General features: G+C 34.7%; 1 pseudogene; it reads left to right on the forward strand.

Moving 5' to 3' along the window:
* Window positions 1-1,549: 1,549 nt before the first annotated feature.
* LOC134256333 (neuronal acetylcholine receptor subunit alpha-5-like) lies at window positions 1,550-6,454 on the forward strand (annotated as a pseudogene).
* The last annotated feature ends 5,079 nt before the right edge of the window (window positions 6,455-11,533 follow it).

The following is an 11,533-nucleotide window of genomic DNA, read 5'->3' on the forward strand; positions in this document are numbered from 1 at the left end:
AACCTGAACACTTGGCGAACTAAGAAAGTTTGTGACCGAAAATACCATGTTGATTTTTGCTGGCTTATAATTTAATTTAACAATTTAATCAACAAAATTCTGACAATAAACTGCAAAAGTGCAAGAAATTCTTGATCCCGGACGAGCCCCCAATTCTGTTATGGGTCAGAATAACCCTAAATTCCAGCAAAGATCAATCACACAGTTTAAACTTAACAATAATTTATTTACAGTAATATACAAATCATTAAGTACAAGCTTAGCAGAAATCTAAAAATACATACATCAGAGTGTCCGTTGCTGCACACAATGTCCCAGTGAAATTATATCCCAGTAATACCTCAATGATGCTTCTACGACAATGGTATCTATGCATCGATTTGACAGGATATTTATACAGTATCAAAAATCTAGAATATTCTAGAAATTGTAAGTACATGATATTACTGGAAAGTTCTGGACATACACAAAGTTCAAGAATGTTCTAGAAAAAAAATGACGACTGACTTTTTCATACTGATAGGCCATTATTTATACATTGAGTTGTCCCCAAATTTCCCCTTTTTTCTCCCGAACATGACAAGAATCACAGTGGGTTCGACCGGACGCAAGACACGCTTGCCCCTCCATGATACCTGATCCACCACGGGGGGGGGGGGGGGGGTCCGTATTTGTTCTGTTCAAGTTTTGTATGGTTTCAATAACCGTTGACCTTGAATATTGTTTGTTTACTGCATATATGTATCATTCTAACGTCTTTTATTTCAATTTACAATGAATTCAAGTCACACTATAGGACTTTTCGTACCCATATTCATCTATAACAGTACATATGAGATAATTGAGTAAACTTCTAGCTTAGCTCCATACGAAATACAAAAGCTTTTATTGCTATATGGAAATCGAGATTAAATACTGGTCGTCATAACCATATCTTTCTACCTTACATTAAATTGATCGAAGGGCCGCTACTGCTGCATTTACTTACTAACGATACAATGTTATTATTTGTATGTGGACTATGGGTCTTAATCACAATTTTATGTCCTCAAATAAAATTATTGTATTATAATTACTTTGACAAATCTAAACTGTTTTTCAATGATTTCAGATTTTTCTTGTATTTGGGGAATGCTGTAGTACATGAGTTTTCACCTTACTCGTGCTGAGAAAATAGTCATTTCCGTTGAATTAACAGAGCATAGACCTTTAGTTGTACTGTATTCTAAAGAATATGGGTATTTTAGAATGTAGGGAAACCGTTGAATTGTTGTACTGACGCATGTTGGTCTCTCTGACTGTTCATAACATTAGAGTATTTCAGTTTTCATAAATAAGTGATAGAGGAGATTAAATGAATGAGAAATTATCAAATGTTCTTGTTACTTGAGGTTTAAAGAATGAATTTATCATGCCACGTATTCTTCTGCGCTGGATTGTTTTCAGCCAAAACTAGAAAAATATAAGAAAGTGTTTTTATTTCCCAAATTGATTTTTTAAATTGATTTTTTTACTTCGAAATGTGGATTTTCCTGCTACCCTTTTGCTTTTTATTTCATCGGTGACTCCACAGACAAACCAAAATGTACAAACACTTTTTACGGACCTTTTAAATAATTACTCACCCAAAATCCGCTCCACGGTCATCCAAAACCAACCAATCCATCTGGATGTCAGTTTTTATTTGAGTAATGTCAATGAAGTCAGCTAGGTCAAGGAGAAACTAGTAACCACGGGATTTTTAATGTTGTCATGGACAGATCAGCTGTTACGATGGAATCCCTCTGACTATAACAACACCGAAACCATCTTCATCCCACAGGTAACCTGTAGCTCTTTATAACAACATCGACACCATCTTCATTCAACAGGTAACATATAGTTCTTTATGACAAAACTGACACCATCTTCAAGAAAGATATGGAGATAACGAACAGTATTCAATCCCAAAGTCCATTAAACGATATACAAAATAGGAGCTGAGCAAACATGGACCTCCGAACCATCAGAGGTGGTATCGGGTGCCATGGAGCGAGCATCCCCTGCCGACCGGCCACACCCGCCCTGCGCTCCCCGCTAACATTATAAAACAACGGAAAAAATCCGCCGTCAATTCAGTGCACAAACAATGAACCAACAACCGGCACAAAAAACACCATCTAACACTTGACTCAATGATAAATTGTATTTGCTGACAAGGTCATTGTATCGACCACAGACCTTACGAAATGATAACTTTTAATGAGACTGCTGATATTCTTCTTTGATCAACTTGCTTGTCAATAATTTACCTCGTTTAAGAAACTGTTCATACGTAGAGCATGCTCTTGCGTATCGAATCTACTGAGATATATATACTCCGTATACAGGTGATGAAGGAATATTGCTGCATAATTAAGGAAGGTTGACGATAGAAAAGTTTAAGCCATTAAGGTTATCATATGGCTTGGTTGTTAGATTACTATTAGCGTCTTTTACAAGCAAAATATCCAAGTATGAAGCAGACGTTTCGGACTCTGTGGTTACTTTTATCTCAAGCTTACCAGGATATATCGTATCGACGTAGTAATGGAAATTATCATCCCACAGGTAACATATAATTCTTAATGACAAAACCGACATCATCTTCATCCCAGAGGTAACATATAATTCTTAATGACAAAACCGACATCGTCTTCATCCCACATGTAAGCTGTGGTTTTGAATAGAGGAGTTAATGCTAGAAATGACATTATGATATAATATACAATTCTGAAAAAATTTTATACATGTATGTAGAACATGCTTTTGCGTTAGAAATCAACTAGGGTATATAAACTCTATATGCAGGTGATGAAGGTATATTGTTGCATGGTAAACAGTAAGGGAAGTTGACGATAAACAAGTTCAAGTCTTTACGTGTAGCATAGAGCGTGGTTGTTAGATCACCATTAACGTCTTTATCAATAAAATGAATGAATTCAAAGAATTGAAATTACCATCGTAAATTAACTATAAGTCGTCGATATATCTCAATGTCGAGTGGAAGGCTACAACAAGTGTCTCCTTCTGTTCACGCATACTATTTTGCACGACGTTTGCTTCATGTGAATACAAAAATAGGTCTGCTAAGAACGGGGCGCAATTGTTACCCATCGGAATTATACTAGATTGTCGGAAATGAAAGCACTTTGCCTCTTGTTTTGATTGATGTTCGAAATGGGACATTCGTAGTTGGTTAGTTAATGTTAGTATATTGACGGTCATTTTCTTGAGTTAGTGAACTTACCTTTCCTTATACTTGGGCCGACTGACGACCTGGCTATTTCTTGCTATATTGTCAGGTATATGAAAAAAGGAAAAGCCCCATTCCTTTCAAAACATTTTCATTTTTTATTATGATTGATATTTTGAAACACAAATATTCTGTTACTGAATTTTCTTTTAAAGTTTTGATTCATGTAAATCAGATCTACACATGCACAGTTTCTAAAACGATGTAAATTATTGAGAAACAATTTGATAAAACAACAGTATAAGCAGCCCGGTTAAAGTCATCATTTCCTTACCGGTTATGACCTCTGATATTTTGTTCATATCTTTTATTTTCATATTTTTCGTAATTTCCATGTCCTTCATACATTTTGACATTATTTAAACTAAAATGTGACGTAAAGTTTTGATAGATCACTTATTTTGATCGATCTACACATGCACAATTTCTGTAAATTATGAGAAACAATTTGATAAAACAAGTCAGGCAGTTAAAAGTCATCATTTCCTTGAAAAAAGAATTAGATAGGGGATGTTTCCTCCACAAAGCAGGCAACCTGTTCATACTTGGATTTTTCTTTTATTCAAAATCACCTGTCATATACTTTTAATATTATTTTCTTATATATTTTTCGTCATTTCCATGTCCTTCATAGCTGCGACTGATTAAGGTGCATTTGCAGACATTATTTACAGAAAACCTTTTCCTAAAAATGAAAATACTGCTTAAAAAAACCCTTACGGCACCTGCATACTTGGATATTTTATTCAGCTATATGATTAAGCAATATACCTTCATCAAATATTTCTTAAACGAGGTAAATTATTGGCAAGCAAGTTGATGAAACAAGAATATCAACAGTCTCGTTTAAAGTCGTCATTTCGTAAATTCTATGGTCGATACAATGACCTTGTAAGCAAATACAATTTATCATTGAATGAAATGCTGACTGACGTTTTTCATACCAATTGTTAGTCCATTATTTATGCACTGAATTGACCACGGATTTTTTCCGTTATTTCCTGATTATGACAACGAGCACACGGCGGGTGATGCTCACTCCTCCATGGCACCTGATCCCACCTCTGATGTTTCGGAGGTCCGTGTTTGCTCTGCTCTTATTTTGTATATTTGTTTAATGGACGTTGAGATTGAATACTGTTCGTTATTTCCATATCCTGCTTTATTCATATTAAAAATATTTCCTCTAAAGAAAGTTTGCTTTCTCACATTTACACATTGACCTTGTCAGCAAATACAAATTATCATTGAGTCAAATGCTTACTGACGTTCTTCATACCCATTGTTAGTCCATGATACACTGAATTGACGCCGATTTTTTCCCTGCTTTTTCCTAATCATGACAGCGAGCACAGGGCGGGTGTGACCGGTCGGCAGGGGATGCTCACTCCTCCCTGGTACCTAATATAATCCCACTTCTGATGTTTCGGAGGTCCGTGTTTGATCTGCTCTTATTAAGTATATTGTTTAATGGACTTTGAGATTGAATGCTGTTCGTTATCTCCATATCCTCCTTTATTTTAAAGATACCAAAACAAATAAGAGCGTGTTTGATAGGCATTCGGCGAGAATGTAGGGTGTACTTAAAGAACCAAATAGGAATTTTAGTTTTGTCAATATAAATAATATTCTATAAGAATAGTAAAGGGTAAATATTCCCTAAATTGTGTTGTGATTTTCTACAACTTGAATTAAATTACTAGTATAGTAGGAAAGGCCATTTAATCCAAAATTATACTTTTCTACAGATTTTTTGTAAAGGGAATTGTCATATCACGGTCCTCTTGATCATTATCGAGTTTAAAGAGTTTTCTTCTACCAAATGTCTTAAATAGCTGCCTTTTGTGAAGAATTGATAAGGAATATTATTAGTATTAGTTATTAGTTCCCCCTTGGAAGCATGGGCTAATTTGCATGACCCTTATTATTAACATTTATTTATGTAAAAAAAAGACTTAGGAAAGATAAATTTAACAGATTTAAACAGATGTTAATTTCAATGGCCCTTCTCCCTGATAGATCGGAGTAATAAGAATGTTGACAAACTTTTTCTGATCAAATTGCACGATTTTTGAAAACACTTTCCATTTGTGACATTGTTGAGTACTTCTGAAGGCTGGTTACAGGGTAACGTAACCGAGATTTCCATCTATCTATCTCTCGTAGTTTTCGGTCATGCAATCAAAACAATTGAATATTATGTCACCATGCATTTCCTTTTCTTTTCAGTATATAATTAAAAAATAAGTATTTTAATTGTATAATGATATATGGAAGACTTATCTTGTACTGAAGAACGGGTAAAAGAAGTTCGAGGAGCTGGGAGGAAACTTTTACTACCTATCAATCAATTATGAAGGACTAGTGTTCTGGTTACCGTTTCACGTTTTTGAAAGTCGCTGTTCCATGGACATATTCCATTTCCAATTCGACACACAGGAATGTGACATTAAATTTATCACATGGAGTCATTTTGCAGATCAAATAGAAATTACAAGATCAACGAATGGAATCCAATTTTACGAATTTGAGCCCAATGGAATTTGGGATATAATTGACACGACATCGGAGATCAAGAAAGAGGCGCAGGAATCTGTAGTCACATTCACTATCAAATTACGTCGAAAGTCCCTATACTATATATTGAATATAATTCTAGCCATCGTTTTCCTTGGGTATTTGAACATACTAGTTTTTGTAATCCCAGCGGATGCAGGAGAGAAAATGTCATATTGTGTGACCGTGTTTTTGGCCATTGCTGTTTTTCTGACCATTATATCCACACTGTTGCCAACAATTTCCGATCACACACCGATCATAGCGATGTACCTGATTGTTAAGTTGGTATGCGGAGTGATAGCCCTGGTTTTTTTTAGTTTTCCAGCTCCGCATACATAACAGAGACGATGAAAATGAGATACCATCATGTTGGATAAATCTCGTCTTTCTTAAAAAAAACTGAGGTGTAAGAAAATAAATACAACTGAAATCAGGGGTTTGGATTCAAACTTGAAGGATAACGAAGGGTTAACCTCAAAGAAGCATAACATTGGTGACCAGGACGTGACGTGTGAATGGAAACACGTGGTTCCTACAATAGATTTTTTCTCTTTCTGGTGTTTTTTAATCTCCAATATTGTGATTACCCTAGGTATGTTTTTATCCTCAGCTACGCAATGATCTTTAGCAAACAAACCACATTTGGATTTGAAATCTGTTTAAACTACCAATCAGACATTTTTATAACTTAATAGATTCTTTTGATGACATGCATTAATTTGTGTAATTTTCCTTGAGTCAAGAGGCTACAATGGTAACTTCTGTAGAACCTAGAAACAGTGTCTAAAAAACAAAAAAAAAGTAACGACATCAGATACATATAAAACAAAAGCACATTTGTTGTGGAATAAATATTTTTTCTTACCTTACAGAGCTTAATGGCATGGCATTTGGATCCCACTTGTGGTGTTGTTAAATTTCCGTTTTTATGAAATTATTTAGAAAACGAGATCAAGAAAGAGTCGGGAACTTTTTATTATCCAGGCCTAATTCAGTTCATACCAAATTTGGTACCCTGAAAATACCGAGTTTGTAATGCTATCGAGTAATGTAAATCTAAAAATAAGTACTTTTTTCGATATCAGTCCTACCCAGAAATGATTGAGAAAAATAATAACCTATGAATGTCAATTTCAACTGTAACCATGAACTATTTATATAATAATTTGTCCATCTTTCTTACACATGTACCTCAATAGTCCATCTGCCAACACCTTTTGCTCAATCATCCTGCATTCAGATCTGATCTTCAGCCTTTTTTCTAGTCTACTCCTAGGTAAAGTAGGGTTGTTTCATCCTAAGAATTAAACATGAACATCCTTTAGATTATTTTTTTAAAAAATAGAAATTGATTATAAGTTTAAACATTTTACCAATCTCATCTCAATTTCAATTATTGATTTACAAGTATAAAATAGATTCTAGCTACCACATGTATAGCAGTGTATTATGTCATATTATAAAACTTGTATTATACATAAAGTAAATAAATAGCCATTTTTAAGAAAAAATAATCCTATTTAAATACAGAAAAGGAAAAAAATATATAAATATTTTCTGGACAATAATGTTTCATTTTGCTCTTCTTATCAGACAATTGTTTCCATATTATTGATTATAAATTTCCACATACAATGATGAATATCCTAATTCTTTCCACTTTGATTTGTCCCCCAGTGAAACAACTTACTTTTCAAACAACTTTGATAATTGTTGTGTCTTTAATAAATAAGGCTAATAAGTAATAAAACTTGTCGCAAAAATATACAAAAACTGCTTTTGTTGTGAAAAATATTCATAAAACTGACACACATGCGGAATTATTGTCTGACGTCACGGCGTCAGATAGTACTAGATTTTACCAGGGCTTATTTTGCAGTCGTTCCATGAAATTGTTTAGATAGTTCGATGGTGGAAATTTCGATACATGCATAATCTCCAAAGACACATGCAGTTCGTCCCAGGAGGAAATGAGATTTCATTTACATTAATGAATGATCTTGTCTTTGGAATAATCCGTGTTTTCATCTTTGAATGTGTCCGTTTCAGTTCTTTATAAAAATGCCTTATTATAAAAATGCCTTATTATATAAATCATTCACTTTGTGTTTTGTGCCATATTTGTGTACTCTTAAAAAGGCAAAGATGCATCTCATAAATCATGTAATCCATTGCTAACCCAAGAGTAAAAAACTGCATGGACACACGTGGCCCATGCCGATCAATTTATTTGGTCAGGGAAAATATCAAAGGTTGATAGCGCCGTGGGGTTGACTGAAGAAAATGCGAATATTTTTTTTTTCAAGAATAAACATTACTCTTGTCTGTAAATGGTGTAAATAAAATTTTTGAAAACATGGTTAACTTCATCAAATTTATAATAGAGTATGCATTATTACGAATCATTCAACTTTTGAAGCTGTGAAGACATTTTCTTGTGAAAGGGGGGGGGGGTAATAAAACATGCATAGCACTCTCACAAAAACATTTAAGAAAAACGTCTGAAACAGATCGGATTTCTTAATGATTAAATAAATACTGTATATTGGCTTTATTAGACCTAATATTATTTGATTTAAAGTTATTTATAATTCTATGCTCAATGAAAGAAAAAGTGAGCAAAATCACATACGGTCCCACATAAGTCGAAGTGCTGAAATTCACAGAAAAAGTAAAGGAATCGCAATTTCCTTGTAATATGCACATCTATACGGAAGCCCGTTGGTGCCACGTATGAAAAATATTTTATCTGGCGGCCGCCACATATATATCTGGCGGCCACTACTTATTATTTGGCGGCCGCCACATATATATCTGGCGGCCGCCACATATAAATCTGGCGGCCGCCACTTATTATTTGGCGGCCGCCACATATATATCTGGCGGCCTCCATTTATTATTTGGCGGCCGCCACATAATTTTTATGGCGGCCGCCACATAAGTTATTTTGCAGAAGGTGAGTGTTATTGGGTTAAGATGATGGATGTTGACACAACCGCTGCTTATAATATTGATAAAAAAGTAAATGATAAAAAACGAATTCTGAAATATTGGAACACCATTCTTGGAAATCCAAAATGCAAAACTTCATTTAATTCTCAACCAATCATAGCTTACAGCAAACACCATGATTTATGTCCGTGACCCCTGATGAGGCTTCTTAATGATCGAAACACTCTACAAATACTTGCATAATTCAAATCAAATATTAATCTGCTCTATGCAAAAACATATCTATTAGAAGTGTGGATTGGAGTGTTGGTTCATAATAAATCTCTTACAAGTTTGGTTGATTGATGTTGCTATTATAATTTTTACACTGTATCCACCTCTTAAACCACACATTAAAACATGCGTGCGATTCAGGAAGCCAGGTGTTATCTGGCGGCCGCCATATAAATTGATGTGGCGGCCGCCAGATAAATATTTGGCGGCCGCCAATTAAATAAGTGGCAACCGCCAGATAAATCATGTGGCGGCCGCCAAATAATAAGTGGCGGCCGCCAGATAAATTATGTGGCGGCCGCCAGAAAAATATGTGGCGGCCGCCAGATATTATATAGCGGCCGCCAGAAAAATATGTGGCGGCCGGCAGATATTATATAGCGGCTGCCAGAAAAATATGTGGTGGCCGCCATTAAAACTATGTGGCGGCCGCCATTTAAATTATTTGGCGGCCGCCATATATTAAGTGGTGTCCGCCAGATATATAAGTGGCGATCGCCACATAATTAAGTGGCGGCCGCCAGATATACAAGTGGCGGCCGCCAAATAAAAAGTGGCGGCCGATAGATAAAATATTTTTCGTACGTGGCACCAATGGGCTTCCGTACATCTATACACATTGTGTCCTAATTATCTGCTAAGTTTGACGAAATTGTATGCTCCGGTTTATAAGGAATTGTGCTGACAAACTGCTCAATTTTATATTCAAGATATGGCCAAAATCTAAATGTAATAGTGCGGACATTCCCGAAAAAATAAAGATTTCAGAATTTCCTGGTGATGTACAAATACAGACACATTGACTCCTCTGAATATCAGCATAGTTCAAAAAAACTCTGTGCATTAGTTTATAAGAAGTTGCGCTGACCAAAAAAAAAAGGGCTGACTGGTGGGTCCAAAACATTATACCTCATGCAACTTGTTGCAAGGGGTATAATAAACGAGTTTGATTCTGTGGTACAATGATAATGAAAATAGAATTTTAATGTGAATTAAATTTCTAGACATAAATAATGATTAATAGAAAAGCAGATAAAAAGAGAGAGGAAACCCCCTGTGAGAATTCCACATTCTACCTACAATTAGCTTTTTGAAAATTCTCTTGTTTGTTGTCCAGGTTCAGCATTTAAGTGTCGGAACCGGGGGGGATTTTTTTTTGTCAGGTTTTTTTGGAGGTATATTTTTTTTTCTAAAACTTAGCCCCCCCCCCAACTTTGAATTTGCTCCCGACGCCAATGATTTAAGAAGTTTCGACATCCCGCCTGAAAAAAAAACCTTGATCTGTCTTAAGGCTTAATAAATGGACAGCACAAAGTGCGTAGGATCTTACACCTATTATTTCCCTGGTTACAGATGGTTACAGAGTGTGTGAGAGAGAGAGAGAGAGAGAGAGAGAGAAAGAGAAAGGGTTAGTTCAATATACAATAAGTAAATAAAAATTATCCGTATTCAACCAGTGTCAAGACTCCCTACCTTAGCTTTTAGAATTATCTCCCAAATACTCCGACAGAAATTATTTTTAAATATAAAAAAAGTAGCTAGACTATCAGGAAGGGATACTGAAATCTCGAAAGCCTCTCTATATAACACCATAATTATAAAACATTTATACATACCTCAAAATGCACATACATTGTGGTCGGAGTGACACATTTAAAATAAAATTTTCAAAATTGAATTCGGCAGAGTTGTCCGTCTTCCAAGAATATTTATAGATAACGGTCATGTCAATTATTTTTCACCTCCCCCCCCCACCCCGCCTAAAAAATCAAATGCCTAAATGTCAATCTGAACTTGGGACATGGCATTTCTTCATGTGTTTGTGTTAGCTTGGGTATGCACAAAAATAATTCCTTAAATTTTCTTTTAAATTAGTGCTTTGATATTTTTTTAAAGAAAAACGAGATGAAATACTTTTTATTTGAATTGATGTAATTTTAAAATATGTGACTGTTCTCTTTCATACAAATCTTAATTTACAGTTCTCAGGACATATGTGTATATGTCGGGGAACTTTATTGACAAAACTGCGTATTAATAATTTTTTATCGAGCGACTAGTTTGGGTAATTGAAAAATAAACTGAAGAAATAAACTCCGTGACCATTGAGTCATTAATTTCTCTTTCAAACAAATCTCAATTAACACTCCAGCATGTGTATGTGGAGGATTCTTCATAAAGCTTATAATTTCATAATTTTTTATCCAATGACTAGTTTGGGTATGCACAAAAATAATTCCTCAAATTTTCTTTTAAATTAGTGCTTTGAATATCTTTTTTAAACAAACTAGATGAAATACTTTTTATTTGAATTGATGTAATTTTAAAATTTGTGACTGTTCTCTTTCATACAAATCTCAATTAACATCTCCAGCACTTATGTGTATATGTGGAGGGCTTTTTTAAAAACCGCAATTAATTTTTTTTTTAGCACTAGTTTGGGGAATTGTAAAATAAACTGAAGAAATAAAATCC

Source organism: Saccostrea cucullata, unplaced genomic scaffold (assembly GCF_032062105.1).
Source record: "Saccostrea cucullata isolate Sc308-1 unplaced genomic scaffold, CSIRO_AGI_Scuc_v1 ctg18765, whole genome shotgun sequence".
Classification (NCBI taxonomy): Eukaryota; Metazoa; Mollusca; class Bivalvia; order Ostreida; family Ostreidae; genus Saccostrea; species Saccostrea cuccullata.